Genomic DNA, 19,256 nt, shown 5'->3' on the forward strand with positions numbered 1-19,256 from the left:
ATTGTACAAATATGTTGACATTTGGATGCATTTATATATCGTGGCAGGTATATTTTGAGTACAGTGGTGCCTCACACAACGAACTTAATTCGTTCCAGGAGCAAGTTTGTTATGCGAAAAGTTCGTTATGTGAAACGCGTTAAGCGCAGTGACTAACGACTGCCTGCAGTGCCTGCGCGGAAGGATGCAATACATCGGCAGCGATCGTGGAAGCTCGGGCGACTTCGTTGTGTGAAACGAAGTTCGTTGTATGAATCATGACATGAAGTTCGTTGTGTGCAGCGTTCGCTGTGCGAGGCGTTCTTTATGCGAGGCACCACTGTAATTATATCTCGAAGCTGAGCATGTTTGTTCATTCATTTAATTACTAGTGGAGTTTTCTGTGCACTTGGTAGTCTTATTCTCACTTTTTAGATTTCTTTATCTTTATTACAAGTTTGCTGTATCGCTAAATTGTGGCACAGTCAAATCTCAGCGATTTACAAACAAAATTATAAAATCAATTAAAAAGGAAAAGAATGCCATATAAGATAGTACAGAATTACCACTACTACTGCTATTTATTATTTCTATAGCGCTGAAAAGTCATGCGCAGCGCTGCACATATTAACATACAATAGACAGTCTCTGCTCAGAAGAGCTTACAATCTAATTTAGACAGGACATTACAGGGTTGGGGAGATTATGGTAGAGGAAATGATACAGTGGGTATAAGTATCTGACAGCAGTGAATGAGAGTTAAGAGTTAAAGCAGTTTCAAAAAAGAGGGCTTTTAGCTTGGATTTGAACACTGCCAGGGATGGAGCATGACGTATTGATTCAGGCAGCCTGTTCTAGGCATACGGTGCCGCAAGAAAGAAGGGAAGGAGTCTGGAGTTGGCAGTGGAAGAGAAGGATACAGATAAGAGGGGCTTGCCCGATGAGCGGAGATCATGAGGGGAGCATAGGGGAGATAAGTGAGAAGAGATAATGGGGGGCTTCAGAGTGAATGCACTTGTAAATTAGCAAGATCATTCACACTAATAAAACAAAAAAAGCTGGTTTTCTTTTTTTTTTCTTTCTCCCTTTTAATCATGGAGAGCTACTTATCAACAAGTAATGTGAGATAAAGGACTGAAGAAATAAATAAGCCTTTAAATTGACCTTAAATTATTTCATAGATGTTTCTGCTCAAATGTAAAAAGGAAAATTATTCTAAAGCCATGGGGCTCAGAAATAAAAGGCAGAAGACATTGCACGTTCCCATTGTGCCTAAACAGGGGATAGGAGGACTAGCTTATGATCATTTAATATATGGAGGAGCCATGATGGAGTATAAGAAAAGTGATTGTATTGCTATTATTGTCAGGCTGGTATTTTATTTTGATTTTATGCTGAATATGATGTATATTGTTGTTGTTTTTTTGGAAGATGTCTGAAATGGCTGTGAAGTACAGTACTATTATGTGTGTGCTGTTGTACTTCGCCTTGAAAAAGGCAGATTATAAATTAACAAACCATAAACCATATAGGGAACGATACAACGAGAATTTTAAACTCAATACGAAAACGAAGGGGAAGAAAATTTAGTTGTTTGAATAAAGGTGTAACTGAATCATAGCATCTGGCTCTACAAAGAAAATGAGCAGCTATATGTTCTGCAAGAACTGTAGTCTCTTTAAACTTGAATTGGGCAAACAGGTGTAAATGATGTTACAGTAATCTATACGAGAAGTAACATGAGTGTGATATATTGTATGAAGAACCTCCTTACTCAGGATTTTACGAATGACTTAAAGATGACATAGGTTAGCAAGCCCCATGCGAAGAACTGTTGAAATGTGTTCAGAAAAGCTCAATTTAGAAGCAATTTAGACAGCGTCAGCATCTATGAGACAAACTTGGTTTTTCCTGTTACACAGATGTTTTTGGACCCCTGTTAAGTTACAAAAGTTAAATATTTCAAAATCAAATAGATATAAAATGGCGTGTGATTGACACTGTACAGATAGGGAGGGAGGGTGGTAATTATAAAAAGGTTTTAAATACTAAAGAACAGAAATGGATATATTTATTAAACACCTTGGTTCCAAATGGTTTAAATGAGGAAATGGATTGGATGTCTGTAATATAAAACTGGATTTAGTTTTCTAACATAATGTCATTGGTAGTTACTTCCTGTTTGTTCTGCCGTCGAGTTTCGGATTGAATTTTTCTATATAAACCGGAACTGACGACAGACACCGCCATAACTATGATACTCTATGAAGAGAAGCGATTTTTGGAAAAGCATGATAGTAAGTTTTAAATACTATGAGTATAATAACTATAGTTAGGTCCTGGTTAGGTTGATATATTCTTGTTAGAGTTAAATAGTTGTTGTCGATGGCTCTGTTTTGCCTGTTTTGCCCGTGGATGTTTGTTCCTTCGCAATTGTTAATAAAGATATTGAAAAAAAAAAAAAAAAAAGAATAATATTTTTTGATATTTTTGTCTGTTTTAGAATAATTACGGGAGCCTCAACCCTGATGAAAAGATTAACTTGAAACATGTGCGTGTCGGTAGAGGCATTCCCCAATATTGATGACTACTAATACCAAGCTAAGTACAATATTAAAGAAAAAGTTTTAAATAGTTTTGATATTTAAGTAAAATATGATTAAATAAAAAACAAAAAATATATAAAAAATATACATAAACTATTGATCCTATGACAATTGGGTTCAGTGATAGTATTCACATGAACCAAAGGGATTCTTTAGCCCTCTGAGGATCGTGAACAGTTTATGAAAAGTGGTTTATGAAGACTGGTTACTGAATTCATTGAAGGCACTGTCATCTAGACATAGGGACGCTGGATCATATGTTGTTCTTTTGACCATTGATTCTCAGTTTTTGGAAGTCAATATGGGGACAGATTAATGCAATACTTGAGTCATCATTTTCATTAACATATGAGATAGTCATATGTGGTACGTTATTACATATTAAACCCCCATAGATTGTTATAAATGTCATCTTTTCATAATTATGACTGGGGTAGCAATGCAGATGATAACACATAATTGGAAGAATTATGATAATCTTAATTTCTCTTTTTGGTGGGCAAATTTATGCTCCACATATAGGAATGAGAAAATAAATGCAGATTTATTAGGGCATAGTAATGTATTTAAATTGGTTTGGGGCCCGTTGACATCTCAAATTACATCAGGATAGATTTTTTTTGGTCTTTAATTTGGGTAGTTCTATGCACATCCAGGGTGGGAGGGAGGGTTAAAAATGTTTATTATTATTTATTGGAAGGGGGTGGGATAAAATGATTGTATATGAATACTTGTAAGGTGTATGGGCTTTCATGCTTTATTGTCTGTTTATTAATCTATACATTGCACTGTTAAATATTTTGAAACTTAATAAAATATTTACAAAAAAAAAAGAAGCAATTTAGACTCCTAAATAATGAAAGGAGGAAATGGTGATATATTGCACACCCAAAAGAATAGGTATAAGAGAGGGAATTGATACATGCTAAGAGATCCAACAGACTGTTGCTTTTGTAGTATTAGAACTAAGCAATTATCTGGCAACTATTTTTGCATTTTTTCTAGACAGATTTGAAGAGGAGAAAAGTCAATCTGAAAAGGATTTGTGTAAGCTACTAATAGAATGTCATCTGCATAGATGTGACAAGAGATCCCTAGTGATTGAATTAGAGCAGCCAAAGGACTTAGAAAAATACTGAACAGCATTAAAGAAAGTATAGATCCCTGAGGAACCCCACATAAAAGAGGATAGGGTGAAGAAGAGGAGTTATCTATGAAGACTTTAAAGGATCGATTAGAGAGGAAGGAAGTGGACCATATGAAAACAGTTCCTGAGATCTTTATAGGAGACAGTCTATATAGCAATAATGAATGATCAATTAAATCAAAGACTGATGAAAGACCTAAAGAGACCAGAAAAGCTACTAAGCCCTTTTCAACATTGAAGTGAATTTCACTAAGCAAAGATGGCCATTACAGAAACCAGACTGATGAGGGTGTAATAAATGTGATGTTTCAATGTATGTAAGAAGTTGTTCAAAGACAACTTTTCCCACAAATTTAGCCAGAAAAGGAAGAGTAGATACTGGATGGTAATTAGAAGGAATCAAAGGGTCTAAAGAATTCTTCATAAGTATTGGGTGGATGCCTGCAGTTTTCCATGAAATAAATATAATTACTCTGAGTACTAACAAGATTGGTCATAGGAAGAAGATCAAGATTGGATAATTTTAGAAAGCTTGGAGGTACCAGGTCCAAATGTGAAGGGCCAGTGTTTATGGTATGAAGAATTTTTTAGTTGAAGACTAGGTGGTTGCATGATGATATTCGTAGTTTGCTTCTATCACCTTACAATTGTATTGTGTTGGTGAAATACACTGAAGGGCTCCATGACCTTGGTTTTCTCTTTGGAAATTGAAAATTGAAAATTTAAGCATAGTACTCGTATTCAAGAGGATCATAGCAGAACTTTTTGGATTTTTGATGGTTGCTATCCCACATAGTGTTTTAGTAACTGAAATCATCCATTATTATAGTGTTGTCAAATTTGTTTGCTTCCCTAATTTCTTTTAACATTTCATCATCTGTCAATTCTGACCTGTCAGATGGTAGTATAGCCCTACCAGTATTCATTTTCTCTTCGCACCTGAAATTTCTGTCCATAAGGATCCCAGGTTGCTATTTCCTACTGAATTTTTATTCTGTTAGACTCAATTCCCTCTGTAATATACAGCACCCCCTCCCAATTGGATCTACCCTATCACTTCTAGATAATTTATATCCTGGTAACAAAGTGTCCCATTATTTATCCTACTTTCACCAGATATCTGAGATGTCTATATATCTGCGTCTTCATTTAGTGCTTTATACTCTAACTCTCCCATCTTATGTTGTAGAATTATAGCATTTGTATGCAGACATTTCAAAGTAAGCTTTATGTATCCACAAGCTGCTTAGCAATTAATAGGGATAATATGTAATCTTTGCTCTTCCCATAAAGGTTCCGGGCCTATTTTTGTCTTTGTTATAACCTCTCTATCAGGATTCCCTCTGTTTTGATAGTATCCTTCAAAGATACCTCACTCTAAACCAGGGGTCTCAAAGTCCCTCCTTGAGGGCTGCAATCCAGTCAGGTTTTCAGGATTTCCCCAATGAATATGCATGAGATCTATGTGCATGCACTGCTTTCAATGCATATTCATTGGGGAAATCCTGAAAACCCGACTGGATTGCGACCCTCAAGAAGGACTTTGAGATCCCTACTCTAAACCATGTGCTTCTAAGTGGCTATTGTCTTTCCTCCAACTTCTACTTTAAAAGCTGTTCTTTCTCCTTTTTAATGTTAGCCCAAGCAGCCTGGGCCCACCCCAGCTAAGATGGCTCCCCTCCCCATAATGTTGCCCAGTTACTATCAAATCTAAATCCCTCTTCCCTGTACCATCAACTTATCCATGCATTGGGACTCTAGAATTCTGCCTACCTCTTGGGTCCTGCATGTTGACAAGTAGAATTCTGAAAATGCTACTCTGGAGATTCTGTATTTACATTACATTACATTACATTACGGATTTCTATTCCGCCTATACCTTGCAGTTCAAGGCGGATTACAAAAGATTTGACTGGACATTTCCAGAGATGATCACATTACAGAGGATTTTACTGGACATTTTCCAGTGAGGATACAAATTTTTTTTTTTTTTTTTTTTTTTTTTCCTTGGGGATCTTATGGGTTGGATAGAAAACTGACAGTGCCTAGCAGTGTGATATTAGCAAATGGAACACAGTTAGAGTAGGCAAGATTACAATCTTTTTGTGGTCTGTTTATATGAAGGGTGATTAGGTGTGATACTTGGGGGAGGATTGTCTGGTGGTAGATGAGTTCAGTCGAGGTAGGTGAATTTTCTGGAGGTAGGTGAACTTAGCTGGAGGTAGGTGAAGTGGTTTAAGGTTTTTGGATGAATTTTTTAAAAAGCAGGGTTTTGATTTCTTTACGGAATGTTTTGAAGTCGTCCGATGTTGTCAGCAGGTTGGAGATGGAATGGTTGAGTTTTGCTGCTTGTGTTGCCAGAAGGTTGTCAAACATTTTCTTGCGTTGTGTGCCTTTGAGTGGAGGGAAGGCAAAAGGATTTGGGGTTCTTCTTTGTCTTGTGGTGGAGATCTGGTTTAAGCGATTGTTTAGGTAGGATGGGGAAGAGCCTTGTATTGCTTTGAATAATAGGCAGAGGAATTTGAATTGAATTCGTGCTTGTATGGGTAGCCAGTGGGAGTCTAAGAAGGCGGTTGTTATGTGATCATATTTTCTAAGTGAGTAGATCAGTCTGAGGGCGGTGTTTTGTATGGTCTGGAGTTGCTTTATCATAATGGCTGGACAAGGAAGATATAGGGAGTTGCAATAGTCCAGCAGACCTAAGACTAGGGATTGTACGACTAGTCTGAATTGTGTTTGGTTGAAGAATTTTCTGATTTTGCGTAGGTTTCTCATGGTTAGGAAAGCTTTCTGGGTCGTCTTGTTGATTTGGGACTGCATTGTGCAACATCTGTCTATGGTGACTCCTAGTAGTTTTAGTTCGGGTTGTATTGGGTATTTGGTATTTTTGATTATCAGTTCTGTGATGGTAGGAGATTTGGCTTTTTCGAGCAGGAGGAATTTTGTTTTTTCTGAGTTTAGTTTTAGTTTATGATCCATCATCCATTTTTCTACTGTATCTAGGGTTGTTTCTAGCTTTGCGGTGGTGGTGGGCTCTGAAGGGTCGAAGGGGAGGAGTATGGTGATGTCGTCTGCGTAGCTAAAGGATGTGACATTTAGGTTATCTAAGGTGGCTCCTAGGGAGGAGATAAAGAGGTTGAAGAGTGTAGGTGAGAGAGGTGATCCTTGTGGAACTCCGCAGGGATTTGCCCATGGCTCTGATTTTATATCATTGTATTTTACCCTATAGGTTCTTGATTTGAGGAACCCTTGAAACCAGTTGTAAACTTTGCCAGAGATCCCTATGGCGTCGAGTATCTGTAGTAATATGGTGTGGTCAACTAGGTCAAATGCAGCAGAGAGGTCAAGTTGTATTAGTATCATCTTTTTTCCTTTACTGATGTGTTGCCGGGCTGTATCTAGAAGAGAGACAAGTAGTGTTTCTGTACTATGGTTGGTTCGAAATCCTGATTGTGAGGGGTGGAGTAGGTTATGTTTTTCCAGGTAGATTGTGAGGTATTGTGTGACTAGGCCTTCTATTATTTTGACGTATATTGGAATTGAAGCGATAGGTCTGTAGTTGGAGGGGCTATCTATTGGGCCTTTGTGATCTTTCATGATTGGGGTGATTAAGATCTCTCCTAAGTCCTGTGGGAATTGGCCTTCTGTTAGTGTGGTTTGAATCCATAACATAAAGTTGGTTTTGAATGTGGTGGAGGCGTTTGATAACAGGTAGGTGGGGCAATTATTTAGTTCGCTGGAGGCATGGCTGTATTTGTTGTAGAGTCGGTTCATATCCGACCAAAGTAGGATTGGGAAGTTGGACCAGCTTCTGTCTGCTACGATGGCTTCGCCTGTTATTGGGTTTGTTGTTATCTTTTCGAGATGGGTGGGTGTATCGATGAATGCGGTTCTGATATTGGTGATTTTGTTTTTGAAGTAGTCTGCTAGGTGGATGGCTGTCGGTGGGTGGGTACCTTGAGTGGCAAGATAAGGTTTAGTATCAGTGAGGTTTTTTACTAGGTTGAATAGCTTTTTTGTGTCTGGGATTTTTGTGCCTATCATTTTGGAGTAGTAGGCTTTCCGTTTTTCCTTGAGTTTGGTTTTATATTGGTTAATTTGATTTCTCCATGCAGTTTTAGTGTGTTTTAAGCTCTTATTTTTTTTCCAGTCTCTCTCTAGTTGTCTGCAGATCCTAAATTTGGCCCCTACATTATCCTATGTAATTGGTATCCACATACACCAAGATGGCTAACTCTTACCCAGCACTGTATAATATCTTACCTAGATGATGCATGAGCTCTGCCATCTTCACACCAGACAGAGAACCTCTTGACATCACTACCGACATTCTTCACAGTCGATTATAGGATAGACGTTTTATGGAGATGGAACTTCTCTACTAGATACTTCAAATGGATCCCACTGCAATACACTAACTAAATTTAAAACAAATGCCAAAATCATCTTAAGTGATAATGTCATTAAGAAAAAACTAAAGAATGGGAGGAAAAGCCTCAGAACCCAGTCTAGAATGAATAAATTCTCACAGATTCAGCGGGTATTCCTTCATAGGCAGAAAAACCTCCCATTCAAGAGATGTTCTTTTAAAACAAGGGCATGAATGGATTTTTAAGTTGGAATCAAAAGAGCCTAATGGTCTGAATGCAAGATAGAATGGCAGCATTTTTTTTTTTAATTCTTTATTCATTTTTAAACTTTCAACAAGTGATTTATAATACAATCATATACACTCTAATATTACATTTTTAATCATACATACATTGAAATCATAATATAATTCCTCCCTCCCTTCCTCCCTCCAATATAGTCTAATAGTTTCAGATAATTTAAAATTAATTCCACCCTCCCCCCCACCCTATACATCAATAAATAAAAGGGGAGAAATAAATGGCAGTATTTTTATTGATATTTGACTCTATTTAAGCAAAGGTTGTCCATTTAAGCATCCATTGTCGATAAAGTTTTTGATTTCCATCTGTTAAGTGTTTGAATGACATTAGACGCTGAGTTTGAAAGGGAGGCATTGCTATCCACCATGTTTGGAGAGCAGAAGTGAGCTGAGATGCCGATGAAAAGTAAGCAATGTTGAGTTAAAAGTTTAAAATGTTATGAGGTGCTTGTTTAGAAGATTTTTAGGAAGGATACTTTTATGTTTATAGATTTTTTGGTCCCAAATGCCCTGAAGCAGCTTTTTCAGTGAAACGCTGGTTACTGTCAGTGGGATCGTCTGATTTCAACAGCCCTTGTCATAATTTCAGACACCAACCTCTCGCAGATAAGTCTCATGACTGAACTTGCATGAAGAAATATTTGAAGTACTTGAAGAATTTGTTTTGACTTTGCAGCACAATTATTAAATAGACTATAGTATAGGATTACTACTGAATAAACCATAATGTCATGGTTTTTCTGCCCTATCACTGCCGAACTGCTGTCTGCAGCTTAGCACTGATGAGTTGTTTAATTGTTTAAAACTTGCTATGGTAGTAGGGATATTAAAATAATATAAAGGACATTAATCCTTTAATATAAAGGATATTAACCTCCTCCTTTACAAAGCCATGCTAATGTTTTTAGCATTGGCCGCGGCAATAACAGCTTGGATGTTCATAGGAATTCTTTGAACATCAGTGCTGTTACCGTGGCGGCCAGTGCTAAAAATGCTAGTGCGGCTTTGTAAAGGAGGGGGGTAAGTGATATAAAGTATATTAAGTAATATAAAGGACATTAAGTGGAAAAAAAACCACCATTTCAATTTAAGAGAGTTAGAAACTAAGTTGTTACTGCATTTTTTTGTGATTTATTAATTGGCATTTGAAAATAAGAAACTGCTTAACCATCCCTCCCCCCTTTTACAAAACCGCGGAAGCATTTTTTAGCGCAGGCCAGTGCGCTGAATGCTCTGTGCTACTCCCGACGCTCATAGAGTGCTGGCCTGTGCTAAAAACTGCTTCCAGAATTTTGTAACAAGGGGGGGGGGGGGCATGTTTGCTATTGTTAAATTATGTAGATTTTATGATATGGGTTGTTTTAATCTTATGTATGTTTTAATTGATGTGTGGGGAGGGGGGTTATGCCTTTAACATATTATTTGAAGGTAACTTTGTTGGTCTTGATCACTTGTATTACTCTTGGTTGTCTTTATACTGTATGGAAGGGTGAGTAAGTGGGAAGGGATATGTTTTTATTATTTCATTATATCATTTGATGGAATTAAGTGCTGTCTATTTGTACATTGCTTGATAATATGTTGCATTTGGTGTTGGCTTTTAAAATGAATAAAGATATATAAAAAAGAAATTGATGTAAACTGTTTAGTCTTTTTTGCAAACGGTATAAAAAAGTTTTAAATAAATAATTTAGTATATTTTGTGTTTTTAATGCTTACTTCGTACCAAGGGCTCCTTTTACAAAGGTGCGCTAGCGATTTAACAAGCGTAATAGCGCCGGACACACTAGCCGCTACCGCCTCCTCTTGAGCAGGCAGTAGTTTTTGGCCAACGCGGGGATTAGCGCATGATGAAAAGTCACGCGCATTAACCCCGCTAGCGTGCCTTTGTAAAAGGATCCCCAAATTGCGAACAAATTGTTTATGGCAAATCACTTGCTGATGGAAATATTCTGTAATGATAAACTTCCATCTCCTCCTCTTAATTGAGATCATTGACTTAAAAGATGTGCCTGGAATGACTGGGAGTTGAGGAGGATAGTGGGAATAAAAGATTGAGTTATGCCCTGCTCAGGTGTTTAAGTGTCATCACTGAAGCCCAAAATTAGGTTGATAATTGAGAATTGATATACTTTAAGAATGTACTGTATGTGACTATACCCTGTGAATGAAAAGCTGTGCTCAGGTGTCTAGCATCTACCTTTTAATGACAAAGGCTGTACGAATTACTTTTAAAGCAAAGGCCAAAAAACCCCATTTTCAGTCTATTTAAATATGACTCACAAATTAACTAGTATATCAAGTTTAATAAATGATCGTGGGCTCCTTTTACAAAGTGTTGTAGCGATTCTCCTGTGGCAAATGCATCAAAGCCCATAGAAAATGAATGGGCTTCGGTGCCTTTGCCACAGGAGAGTCACAACCACAGCTTTGTTAAAGGAGCCCAAAATTAATAATGTTTGAATTTTTATGAAATTCAAATCATTTTTATCAATAAACCTTCAAATTTTCTTTTATCCTAAACTTTAAGTCATTGAATCACAGAGCAAAGTAATGTTCACTTACTCAGACTTCCTCTTCTCTCAGAATGTGTGAGATAAATATACATAGACTGGATTCCCAGGATATGTAAAAATATCTGAAAATCTGACTTTTGCTTTGGAAAGCCATGAGTTAATGCATAAAGGCTTGTTTTTCTAAGATTTCTCTTCCATTTTTTGTTTGGAGGAGGTACAGATATTTTAGAAATGAGCCCCCAAATCAGAGCATAGGGGAAGAAAACCTATACCTCATCCTCTTTACAATGTCTGGGGAAACAGGCAGGAAAAGTTGATTTCAGCAGAGTGTTTTGTTCTCATAATACAAAAATAAACCCTAGACTTTTTTCTTTTCCAAGTACTTTGATGCCAGCAGTAGCATCAGCAGGTGGCACTCTTTCTTAAATTGTCCCTTCCTTCTTGGGGCTCCTCTTGATCTTTTGGCAATTCTACACCTGTTTTTTCTTGTAAGTCTTAAACTGGGGAGAGTTTCCTCCATCACCCCAATTCTTGCTTGAGTGATTTTCCCACCTGACGTGGGGAGGGGGAAGTGAGTAAAAGAAAGAGGAAAAACGGAGTTTGCAGGAAGGAGGGAGCTGATTCTGTCCAGGTCCCTCTGCTCAAGTCAATACTCCCTGTGCAGCACTAGTCTGCCCCTAGTGAGGGTACATTCTGGGTTTGTTAATTTGCAGCAAACCTCTAATACCTGAATGTCCCTGTTTCCCACCAGTAAAGGATTTCAGCACCATGGACAAGGGTTTCAGATTGCTCCATTCTTTTTCCTTACTGTAAGGGGCTCCGCAATTTAGGTGTGCCGATGCTGTATGCCAAGTGCCTATTCTATAATGGCATCTGTGCATCTAAATTTAGGCATGTCCACTTTTGCCAGATCTATGATAGGCATAAGTGGGCATGCTTAAATGTGGCAGTTATGCACATATCATACAGTATTCTACAAATTGCCAATGTAACTATTACATTTGTATATTATTATTGCAGTATATTCTGCCAAAGTTGTTGTGCTCACATCACCCCCCTCCTCCTCGTCATTTCACTGGATGCCTATCCATCTCTGCATATAGTTTAAACTCCTCTTATTGACCTACAAGTGAATTCACTCTGTAGCTCCTCAGTATTTTTCCACCCTTATCTTTCCCTGTACTCGTCCCCAGGAACTCCAATCATTAGGCAAGTATCTCTTGTCTGTTCTCTATTGCTCCAGACTACATCCCTTCTCTCTTGCTGCGCCATATACCTGGAACAGAGTGCCTGGGTCGGTATGTCAAGCCCCGTCTCTGGCAGTATTCAAGTCCAGACTAAAAGCCCACTTTTTCAAGGTTGCTTTTAACTCATAACCTCCTCATCCCAAAGCATCCAGTGTAGCCTTCTTGTGATTCTGGGCAGATAAAATGGCACTCCATTGCCCCAGGTACAAACAACAGACCCTCTTTTACTAAGCCATGGTAGAGGTTTCTACTGCCGTCCAAGGCACTAAATGTTCTGATGCTGCTCCGATACTCATAGGAATTCTATGAGCATTGGAGCACTTAATGCTCTGGGCCATGGTAGATACCTCTACCGTGACTTAGTAAAAGGGGGGAGGAGTTACAATGTGAGCCCACTAGGGTCAGAGATAGTTCCTGCATATAATGTGTACAGTGATACATACACCTAGTAGCACTATAAGTTTACTTGAACACTATTTGAGCACTGAGTGTTATTTTGTTTTATTTTCTTTGGATTTGATTTATTTGATTTGCTGATTTTGTCTCTCTTTGGATATGTTGTTGGACCTGAACTGGGGAGTCACCGTGCCTCATATGAAGAATAAATTTCCAGATTTTTGAAGCCATTTTCTCATGGTTGAACCATCACATGAGATAAGTACTGAGTTGTTTTAAAGTACTAAGATTTTGCATTGTATTAGGTATAATTATACATTAAGAGAACTAAGGACTCCTTTTACAAAGGTGCACTAATGTTTTTAGCGCACGCACCGGATTAGCGCGCGCTAACCGAAAAACTACCACCTGCTCAAGAGGAGGTGGTAGCGGCTAGCACGCATGGCATTTTAGCGTGTGCTATTCCATGCATTAAGGCCCTAACGCGTCTTCATAAAAGGAGCCCTAAGTGACGTGGTGATGATTCCCTTGACATTAGTCCAATTTCAATTGACCATTGAGCAGGAGCACTGAGCGCACTTCACTTACATTAATTAACAAAAAAAAATGTTTTAAGTTTTGTTTTTAATGATGTGATATTTGTATATCTTTATGTAGTTATTGGAATACAAGAGACACTATTTGTGTGAAGAAGTTATTAGCGAGTGTCAAGTTATAAAAATATCTCCCAAGTATTTGAAGTATTCAGTTTTGAGAATTTACATCTGCTGTCTGTATTTTGCACTGTTCAGGAAGAAAATAATTTCTTTCTATTTCTCTGGTGTTGTACCACATGCAGCGTCTGACATCTTAGGGTTTCGTTTGTGTGTATTATGACTTTTAGTTTGTCGTCCTGTATCTGCATAGGGTTTATCTGTGTTCTGCTTGTGTGAATGAGGCCAGGTGTTCTGGTACAAATGAAGGTTGGGAAGCATTATTAGGTGTCATGGCCCCAAGCAGGAAGATATTTGTCAGATCTTCTTCAGCCCTTTTGGACCCAAATTAAAATTAGCAGTAACCGCTGCCCTAGGGTTACCATATGGCTCTTGAAAAAGGACAGATTAAGATTCCTGAATTTTATTTCCATTGTAAACACAGCCATAGTCTGTGTCAGGTCTGGTTGAATGTTCCACTTTATATGGTTCTCATAAAATTATTTGTTGGTGTGAAGGTGTGGTCTTTACGCTTTTCTGGACTTTCCAAGGCTCACATATTCCACCATAAGTGTGGTAGTTAGAGTGGGATATGGCCTTGAGTCCCCATCTCTGTGGCTGACTACACCACCCACAATGCTACTCCAGGAACCTGCTTGCCGTTCTACTAGGACTAGATATAGCATTTGAAGCTATCATAGAGGCAGATCTGTACTGTTATATTCACATCTTTGGGAGGTGGGAGGGCTCAGTGACCACTAAGGGAGTGTGTGGAGGGTCATGCCTTCATCCCTTCATCTGGTCAGTTTGGCTTCCTTTTTGGGCACTTATTTGTTATTAAAATTGGTCTAAATTGTGTCCTGAACTTATTCTTAATGTTTGATTATGGTAGAAAAACATCCAAACAAACACTAAAAAGTCCAACAGGACAAAAAGCCCACAGGTTCAAAAACACATACAGAAGACAGTGAGAACGGACAATGAACACTCCACTGAAGATCACTGATGTAAAAAAATCTTGTTTATTTCGATAAAGGACACATACATAAGCTGTGGACCCAACACAGCACTGTGTTTCGGTGACTAAAAGACGTCTGCATCAGGGGTCACTGTAGCATTGTAATTCAGGAATAACAGGTGCTTTGTTAAAACAAGACTGGGTCAATCAAACGTGCAAAAAAGATCAAACGCTGAAAAGCTGTCAAAGCCACTCTCAAAGACCGGGAAGCCCTCTAACAACGGTCTTGACCAGGAGCTCACGGGAGAGGCCCTGGGCAGTAAGTGCATGTTACTCCACAGGTGAACTTCAAAATAGCCACATTGAGAGGATTGTTTTATACACACACAGGGCACAGGATGGTACATGTTCCCAGATTATGAGGATGTTACATCTAAGTTCTGCTTCTTGTTATCAGTATGTGACAATTCTGCCCATATGCTTTGCTTAATCTCAGCAACAGATGTATTAGCTTCACTGATAAGAATTCACATTCCAGCAAAGGATTTAGTTTCCAATAAGCACTGAGCGCTAATATGCAATGCTAGTGTCAACAACTATTCTGATAAGCAGCTAGCAACAACTGAGGCAGCCAAAGCAATGGCCAATTAACTATAGCTCAAAGATCAAACAGCAAAGGTGACCTATGTGTTCAATAAATTTACGTACGTGTTTTGGCCTAACTGTCCTGCATCAGGAGTCCTGTTAACTGATGGATTTAATTCAATAACCCACTGACATCTTACGAGATTGAACACTCTCGGCACTGTGTCTCTAGTTTGTGATCAACACTTTTTGTGAGCAGGCACACCAGCAGGTTCTTTTATTTGCAATTATTTTATATCCAAGAGCACACAAAAACAACAGTGCTGAGAGTGTTCAACCACATAAGATGTCAGTGGGTTATTGAGTTAAATCCATCAGTTACAAAGACTCCTGATTCAGGCCGGTTAGGCCGAAACATATACATGTTGAGTCTTTAAATCAATAAATTTATTGAACACATAGGTCACCTTCGCTGTTTGTTCTTTGATTCTCCGTTGTGAGAAGGATTTTTCTCCTGTGCTCATTTCTTAAATTAACTATGACTGCCATAGTGAGACTATACAGCTTATAACACTATGTAATGCTAAATGCTATCCTATATAGTACATAGGCCCTAAGATAGGGCCCTAAGCTAGGCATTGTACTACAGTAGGAGGGTGTCTTATAAGAGTCTACAGATGGAGAATGAGCATGAAGGAAGCACTGGGGGATTATATTCCTTAGACCAGGGGTAGGCAATTCCGGTCCTCGAGAGCCGGAGCCAGGTCAGGTTTTCAGGATATCCACCATGAATATGTACGAGATGGATTTGCATGCACTGCTTCCTTGAGATGCAAATCTATCTCATGCATATTTATTGTGGATATCCTGAAAACCTGACCTGGCTCCGGCTCTTGAGGACCAGAATTGCCTACCCCTTCCTTAGACCATCATTCTTGCTGGTGTGTGGAGAGCTATCACATGAGTTTTTATCCAGATGTTTGCCCAGAATGAGTTGTGTTTTGGGTAGGATATGGGTTTGTTCTCTGACCCTTGTCCCACAGTTAAAATCCAGTATATATTCTCTTAGCATTCTTTCTGCATGAATGCTATTCTGGTCTTGCTGGTGATATGAGAAGAACCTTGTCAGGCCAGGAGGGTTCAGTGATGTACAGAACTCCATCCTATGTTATATTGACTGTCTAATATTATTCATTGGGTATTGTACTCTGAGGTTTGTATTCTTTGGAGAATGAAGGAAGTTATCCTGCCGCTGTATCGAGCAATAGTGCGCCCGCATCTGGAATACTGCGTGCAATACTGGTCGCCGCACCTTAAGAAGGATATGATGATGCTCGAGAGGGTCCAGAGGAGAGCAACAAAAATGATTAAAGTAATGGAAACCTTGCTTATACCCAGTGGCGTACCTAGGGTATGTGGCACCCGGGGCCCATCATTTTTTGACACCCCCCCCATGTAAAAAAATATTTTTTGTAATGACCATGAAACGGAATAAATGGTCATAATAGAAACAGGCAGTGAGAATTTTCTTATATTCCAAACATAACATAACATAAATTATGTCTGAATTGTCATGACATCAGAAGTACATATGGAGTAGTTGCAGGTGATGCTTGGGACAGTTCTGATTGTGTTAGTTCGGTTTTATGTGTTTTTTGAATAGAAGGGTTTTTATTTCTTTTTGAAGGTTTTGCAGTCTGTGGTCGATGTCAATTGGTTGTAGAGTTGGGGGTCGAGTGTTGCAGCTCGAATGGCTAGGAGGTTGTCGAACAGTTTTTTTTTTTTGACGTTTTTGGTTGGAGGGTGTGTGAATGGTGCGTGAGTTCTCCTATGTCTGTTTGAAGTGGATTGAATTATTTAGCTGAAGAAATTAGTTACCCCCTCATCCCACACACATTAATTCTCTTCCATTTTTGTTCCCATTATAAAAAACACTGATAAGTTCCCAGAAAAAAAATACATTAAAATAAGAAGTGAAAACAAAGGCCCCTACAGATGAGAACATAACATAAGAATAGCCTAACTGGGTCAGACCAATGGTCCATCATGCCCAGTAACCCATTCTCATGGAAGCCAATCCAGGTCACTATTATCTGGTCAAAACCCAAAGAGTAGCAACATTCCTTGCTACCGATCCAGGGCAAGCAGACACTTCCCCCATGTCTTAATAACAGATTATGGACTTTTCCTCCAAGAATTTGTCCAAATCTTTCTTAAAACCAGCTACACTATCTGCTTTTACCATAACTTCTGGCCACTTCATTTTTAAGTTTAGATCTTTCCTTTCAAACAGAGACCTTGCTAGATGTCAAATACAGCACAAGGTAACTTCACATGGACTTAGCTGTGCAGGAAATGTGAATCTCCTCATACACCCACCATATAGTGCAAAAATGTGCAAAGGTCTGTTTTTTTCTTTCGATCACTACATAGCCTAATGCCACACAAGCAGCGCTGTTACAAACATATTCTATAGGTCAATGCTAAGGATAACAAAGTTTCCTTCCTTGGACCAGAAGGAGATACTGATAAACCACTGGAAGAGATCCCAAAACAACACCCAAAGACCCACTCAGTGTGTGAACCAGTTGAGTGGAGTGGACTAACTGGGGGGTGGAAATGGGCCCGGAATTTGCTCAGCAGAATTTCCCAGACCACCTCTTCCTCTCAACACATTGACACGCTGCCACCACCACCACTAGGAACACCTCACTGGCTAGGCCAGCTATGCTATAAACTTTATAAAACACATTATTATATTTTCTTATAAAGCACATATTTTAACTGAACTCTCTGACATCCTCAGCCTTTCCATTCACAAAAATAGAAGGAAGAAAAGTTCCCATTTCCTGCTGTCTCATGTCCCCGGCCTATACAATATTTTTTTTCTGCAGACCCTTCAAAAGTCTGACCAAATCCTCGTTTCACTTGCATTATAAAGTACTGAGGATGCCATCTCTCCCCAATCCCAAGTCCTAAAGTCTAAGACAGTAGCGCAAACTAATGCTGCCAGATTCAGGAAAAAAAATTTTGATTCGATTCAGCCTATTGAATTGGTTTTTCAATTCGATTTTCCTGCCCAGTTGGGTGATTTTTTTCAAAACTCCTGTTGGGTTTTATAGCTTTTTCACCCCCTTTGGCTTCTCCTAACCACACTGGTGCTGTGGTGTAAATAAAATAAAGAAACAAAAAGGACTTTTCCTCTCTCTGTTAAATCATAGCTCATGTTTGCAGTCCAACACTAGCTCTAGCAGGATACACATTTCAAATCTGACATATTATAATCACAAAACAGAAAATAAAATTAATTTTTCTACCTTTTGTTGTCTGGTTATATTTCAAATCTTGTTGGTCCAAGGCTCTGGTTTTCTTCTGATAACTTGCTTGCCAGGGTCTCCTTCTTTCTTCTTTCTGCATGCTAACCATCCATCTGCCAACTCTGTCCTCCCTTTCCATTTCCCTTCCCTCCCCAGGAAGTCTGGTATCTTTCCTTTTTTTCATCTCCCTCCACAGATCCACCTTTTCTTAATTACCCTTTCATCCAGCATCTCTCCCTCCTTCCCCACCACCCCAGAGCCCACCATCTCTCCCTTTCTTTTCCCAATTACCCTCCTATCCAGTATCTCTATCCCTCCTCCACACCATCCCTTGTGTCCAATTTCTCTCCTTTTCTGTTCCTTCCCTCCCTAAATCCCATGGTCCATCATCTCTCTCCCTCTCCTCTATTTTCAGACCCATTATTTCTTCCTCCCCCCCCCCAAAGTTTGGCATATGCACGTCTCTTTGAACACCCCCTTCCCTCTGTGTACTTCTAAACCAGGGTCCCCCCCAAAGGCCTGTCCCCTCTTAAAGGTCTGCCTGTCCCCCCTTGAAGGCCTGCACCCCCCTTGAAGGCCTGTCCCCCCCTTGTAGGCCTGTCCCCACCCTTGTAGGCCTGTCCCCCCCCTTGAAGGCCTGACTGCCTGTCCCCCCCCTTGAAGGCCTGTCCCCCCCTTGAAGGTCTGCACCCCCCGAAGGTCTGCACCCCCCCCGAAGGCCTGCACCCCCCCAAAGGCCTGCACCCCCTAGAAGGTCTGCACCCCCCTGAAGGCCTGCACTCCCCTTGAAGGCCTGTCCCACCCCCTTGTAGGCCTATCCCCCCCTTGTAGGCCTGTCCCCCCCTTGAAGGCCTGCCTGCCTATCCCCCCTTGTAGGCCTGTCCCCCTCCTTGAAGGCCTGCACCCCCTTGAAGGTCTGCACCCCCCCTCGAAGTCCTGCACCCCCCCGAAGTCCTGCACCCCCCCTGAAGGCCTGCACCTCCCCCGAAGGCCTGTCCCCCCTTGAAGGCCTGTCCCACCCCCTTGTAGGCCTGTCCCCCCCTTGAAGGCCTGCCTCCCCCCTTGAAGGCCTGCCTGTCCCCCCCTTTGAAGGCCTGTCCCCCCTTGAAGGCCTGCCTGCCTGCCTGTCACCCCCTCCCCC

Source organism: Geotrypetes seraphini, chromosome 8 (assembly GCF_902459505.1).
Source record: "Geotrypetes seraphini chromosome 8, aGeoSer1.1, whole genome shotgun sequence".
In the NCBI taxonomy this organism is placed as follows: domain Eukaryota; kingdom Metazoa; phylum Chordata; class Amphibia; order Gymnophiona; family Dermophiidae; genus Geotrypetes; species Geotrypetes seraphini.